We start from the raw sequence: 6103 nt of genomic DNA, 5'->3' as shown, positions 1-6103 counted from the left end.
TTTCAATATAGCAATCTTATATTAAACATGTGCAGATATTTAACAAGAGTAATGTAAAGATATAGCTACCAACTTGAAAGCGGATCTAAGGGGTGGTGACCTATTTAACCCACTACCCCCTCAGATTCCCAGGTCCTCGCAGGAGATCTTGGACAAAGGAAGGTAGCAGAAGATCACTTACCTTAATGACCAACTCTATGAGTAGTATATTATCTAAACAATTAACTGAGGAACTAAGAAAGTAAGGAACTTATACCAAAAATTGAAACACAATATTACAGAATGAAGAAGGTAATTAAGGGAATACCAGAACCGGTTGCACAATCCAAGGTATCACACAAGAAGACAACGAGTCACAGCAACTCAGTGTGACTCAACAGTGAGTCACAAGAAATCAGCAGGAATCGAAATGAGTCGAGTTGACTTACTGCTACTCAGTACGAGTCTTTATGAAATATTACTCAGAAAATTCAGAAGCCTCAGAAACCCAAGAAAAATACAGTAATCATCAGAAATAATATCACAAAGTACGCAGTTGAAAGATCCAACAAAAAATTGAACCGAAGATAGATCTTGTAAGAAATTTTCACGAAGAATACTCGATTTTAAGATTTAACCAAAAAAATCTACGATCTAGGGTTTTCAGAAAAAAAATTCAAAGAAAAATTCAAAAAACCCTAACCCTTCGTAAAACTGCGCTGATACCACATGTTGGTCTCAAGATCGATAGCATTCAAAATGAATTTGTTCAGAAAAATTAAAATCTCAGAAAGTAATAACACTAAGGAATTTTCGCCCCGAAGGGCTCGGATGTTCAGTCGAAGCCTACTCGCCGGTTGAGCATCTACAAAGTAGATTTGGCTTAAATCCACTAAGAATCACAAAGAATCAATACAAATGTTTGAAGAAACGGAATTATGTTTTCTCTGGCCTCCCTTTTAGAGGAAATTGCTCTCCTCACAATCTCTCACACTGTATACAAAATACAACTCAAACATCACTAAGAAATTTATAGAGATTAGATTCAAAAATCACGAAGCAGTAAGAACTCTCAAGAAGGAAGGAGACGAAGCGAAAACCCTAGAAGATAATCGAACCACTTCACATCGAAAGGCAAAGGGAGGACTTTATAGTCCAGATAAAACGTCCAAATCCAACAGTCCATATTAAGCTAGATGAAAGGCCAACAATTAATCTCACATTTTAGAGAATAGGCGTGTTTATAAACACGCTTTACTTAAGTCCAAGACCCGGTGGCCCCAACAGATGGTCCAATGTTCAGGTGGATTCGGCCCAATCAAGAATAGAGAGGCAATCCACAACACACATGTAACAACATTGTTTATCAGAAAGTCTTTAAAGAAGATGTTTTAGCACCTCCAGCTGTTTATCACTGTTTAATGATGCCAGGACTCTTGATGAAATTTCTTGGTCGTACAAATTGTCAAAAAGTCCATCAGTTGCAGTGATAATCACGTCCCCCTCTTCTAAATCGACTCTGTATTCCTGAAGACAAAAGCACATACAATAATACCCAGATTATTTTTGGAGTCATTTTTTCTGAACCATCACAAGGTTTGAGGATGCTAATGATTCAATATTTGTTTTGGAAAAGCATACCTCTGTGAGATTGGAGAGGTCATCACCTCTTTCAATTAGCACTGGAAAATGAAATTCATGAAGCATGGGGGAGGACTTTTTGTAGACACTACCGTGCCTCAGTATTGTAAATCCCGAGTCTCCAATATTAGCCGCTTGAAGAGCCTGTTGGCATATCGAAAATAAGTTGAAATCAATGTTAGCTGAGCTTGTGCATTCTTGAAAGGTCGACAGTGCTATTCAGGATCAAATTATGACTCATTATATTACTGACAAGCCCTGGAAAGCTTGATCAATTATGACATTAGTTCTTGTTTTATTGAGGTTAATCTAATCATATAAGAGTTCCTCTACAGTCAATCCCTTTACCATGCTTTTAGCTATTCTCGTATCTTGACGTCCCAGTCAGATGTTAAAATGCCCGTTGAAGTGTCACCAATATAATAATATAATTTTCGTGTGTGTGTGCGTGTGTAAATATAGATACGAAAATAGTTTATACTTAATTAGTTTGCATTTTAACGTATAATTACGATATTACTATTGCTTGAGGAATTAAACCGAGAGATATATGATTTCTGTATATATTGCATTGTCAGCCTCATTGATTGTCAATTCACAACAACCAACATCATTAACCAAAAGAAGGCACCAAAAGTCTAGAATAAATTGTACCTGACCATCAAAGTGAGCAATCAAAACTGCCGAGGAACCAGGAGACTGTGTTCTGGCAACACTGCGTGTAAGGACTTCAACAAGTTTGTTTACTGTATCTCCAATGCAATAAGAGATGATGTTTTGACAGTTCTTGATGAGCTCTTGAGCATAAACTCCTGGATTGATCCCTAAACATTAAAAAAAAAAATTACATGACCAGTAAAGTACATATTTACTACAAATAAATGATATCATCGGGATAAAACCATCTTAATGTTGGACAATTTCAATTATTGCAAGAATAATTTTACCAATCCAAACAATTAATTAGAACGATCAACTATGCAAATAAATAATCCAAGCAAAAAACAAGAAAACGCAACACCATATTTTTACGTGGAAAAAACCCTCCAATGTAGAGGGAAAAAAAACCATGGGGCAACTCCGGCCAAAAGCCACTATAATAAAATATAGATTACAATTATTTAGGTTTATGCCCCAAAACTTGAATTATCCACAAATTGGAATACCACAATAATTAATCTCTAAGACCACAAATTTATCTCACCACAAATCAACACTATGATTAAACTTGTGAGAACTCACTATGAATACAAATCCAAAATATATCTTAGAGAAATTCTCAATTTATATATTGTGGAGAAGAAAATTAACTTGTGTGATTCCACACCTCAATAAAGAAACAACAATTTATTCCCCAGTCACCACCCACCAATTTTTCTTCTATTTCAGCCGGTTCTCTCTCTATATTTCTACTCAATAGCCACAATTTTTCTTCTCTTCTAGCCATCATTGTTGGCCATTAGATTTGTCTCACAAAAAAAATGGGAGAGAGAGGGATGTATTGATATATATAGCCACCATTTTTTACCTAATTAATATATTACTTGGGCTAATTAATTCTCTTGTAGGCTTAATTTGGCTAAGTGGGCTGGACCCACTTAACAATCTCCCCATTCAGCCCACTGAGAAGGAGATTAACCTCTAACAAATCAGTTAGAATTCATGCCGGCCAGTCCGGGACAAAGCTCAAGCTTTTCTCTGATCACAACCTTTGTCATCATGTCAGCTGGATTTTTCTCAGTATGAATCTTCTCCAACAATATCAATTGTTCTACCACTACCTGTCATAACCAATGATATCTGACATCAATGTGCTTCGTCCGAGAATGATAAGTAGCATTCTTGCTCAAGTCTAATGTACTCTAACTATCACAATTAACTACATACATATCTTGCTTCAAGCCCAAATCTTGGAGAAACTGTTTCATCCAAAGCATTTCTTTCGCTGCTTCAGTTGCTGCAATATACTCAGCCTCAGTTGTAGATAAGGCAACACACTTTTGTAATTTGGATTGCCATGAGACAGCTCCCCCTGCAAAAGTAATCAAATATCATGAAGTTGATTTTCTACCATCAAGAACCCAGCCATATCTGCATCTGTAAAGCCCTCCAAAATTAATTTTGAACCTCCAAAAATCAAGCACATTTTAGAAGTACCTCTCAAGAATTTAAAGATCCATTTTACTGCCTCCCAATGATCTTTACCAGGATTAACAAGAAACCTGCTGACTACTCCAACTGCATGAGCAATGTTTGGCCGTATACAAACCATGGCTTACATCAAACTCCCAACCGCAAAGGAGTAAGGAATCTTTGCCATTTTTTCTTTATCTTTCTCCTTAGAAGGACAAGTCACCTTACTCAGTTTAAAGTGACTACCAATTGGTGTCCCAACAGGTTTAGCATTATTCATGTTAAACCTGTCCAGCACTCTCTCTACATATTTCTCCTGTGATAACCATAACTTTCTGGCTTTCCTATCACGACGAATATGCATTCCCAAAATTTGCCTTGCTGGTCCAAGATCCTTCATGTCAAACGACTTGAACAGATCTACTTTCAAACTGCGAATTAACTGAACATCCTATCCCACTATCAACATATCATCTACATATAGCAAAAGGATGATGAAGTTACTATCATGGAATTCTCTGACATAAACACAATGATCTGCATTTGTCCTAGTATAACCATGACCCACCATAAATGAATCAAACTTCTTATACCACTGTCTTGGAGCTTGTTTCAACCCATACAAACTCTTTTTCAACCTGCAAACCATATTTTCTTTTCCTCTTACTTCAAATCCCTCTGGCTGAACCATGTAGATTTCTTCCTCCAAATCACCATGGAGAAAGGCGGTCTTGACATCTAACTGCTCAAGCTCAAAATCCAAACTAGCTACTAAACCCAAAACTACCTCAATAGAAGTCATTTTGACAACATGAGAGAATATCTCATCAAAGTCAATCCATTTCTTCTGACCGAAGCCTTTTACCACCAATCGAGCTTTATACTTCACTAGTTTTTCACCATCTTTCTTCAGCTTGAACACCCATTTATTTTTCAATGCCTTTTTACCTTTAGGAAGCTCTGCTAGCTCATAAGTGTTATTCTTCTACAAAGAATTCATCTCTTCCTGCATAGCCTTCACCCAGCTTTGTTTATCCTTATGAGATTCTACCTTCTGAAAACATTCTGACTCTCCCTCATCAGTTACCAACACATAATCTGATACTGGATATCTAGTTGATGGACGATGCTCCCTAATAGATCTTCTGATATGAGATTCTGATGTAGTAGGCTGCTCCCCTTGCTCAACATCCTCTAAATCATCCTCATCAACCATTGTTGGCTCATCAGCATAATTGTCAACGTGTTTCTCTACCCCCTAAGTGACACTGTCTGAAGGCAAGGAGACAGGTGTAAGGTCAGTGACACCCTCAATAACACGTCTTTGATTCCCAGATTTCTCAATATCTGCCAACTTCTGATTATCATGAAAAATCACATCCTGCTTTTGAATATTTTCTTCTTTTCTGGATCCCATAATCTATAGCCAAATTCTGCATCTTCATAGCCAACAAAAATGTAAGGACTAGCTTTATCATCTAGCTTCAACCATTGTTCCTTAGCTACATGTGCAAATGCTTTGCACCCAAAAACCTTCAAGTGAGAATAAGAAACATCTTTTCCTATCCACAATTTTTCTAGAATTTCAAAATCCAAAGGAGCTGATGGAGACCGATTGATTAGGTAGCACGATGTTCGAACTGCTTTACCCCAGAATGACTTAGGTAACCCAGCCATCTTTAACATACTTTTGACCTTTTCTACAATTGTACGGTTCATTCTCTCTGCCACACCGTTGTGCTGTGGAGTACCAGGAACTGCCTTGTCATGTCTAATATCGTGTTCTGAGCAGTAATCTTTAAACACTTTAGACGTATATTCACCTCCATTGTCAGTTCGGAGACACTTCAAAAGCTTTCCACTTTCCCGTTCCACCATGGCATGAAACTCTTTAAAGTACTGAAAAACCTGGTCTTTTGATCTCAAAAAGAACACCCACAACTTTCGTGAAGCATCATCAATAAAAGTAAGGAAATACTTATTACCACCTAAGGACTCCACCTCAATGGGACTACACACATCAGAATAAATTAAATCCAAAATATTAGATTTTCTACTAGAGGATTTCTGAAATGATATTCTCTGCTGTTTACCAAATAAACAATAATCACAAGAATTTAGTGATGTACCTTTGGTAAAAGGAATGAGAGACTTCTTTTCCAAAATCTATAATCCTTTCTCGCTCATGTGAGCCAACCGCTTGTGCCACAAGTCTGGTGAAGAATTACTTTCAATTGCATTTACCGCTTCACTACACACCTTTACTTGTGTCTTGTAAAGTGTGCAACAAACCTTTCCTCTAGCAAATACCATTGACCCTTTTGTTAGTTTCCATCTTTCATTGCCAAAA

Source organism: Olea europaea, chromosome 3 (assembly GCF_002742605.1).
Source record: "Olea europaea var. sylvestris chromosome 3, O_europaea_v1, whole genome shotgun sequence".
Classification (NCBI taxonomy): Eukaryota; Viridiplantae; Streptophyta; class Magnoliopsida; order Lamiales; family Oleaceae; genus Olea; species Olea europaea.
The sequence above is the reverse complement of the archived record's forward strand: the minus strand, read 5'-3'. Positions refer to the sequence as shown.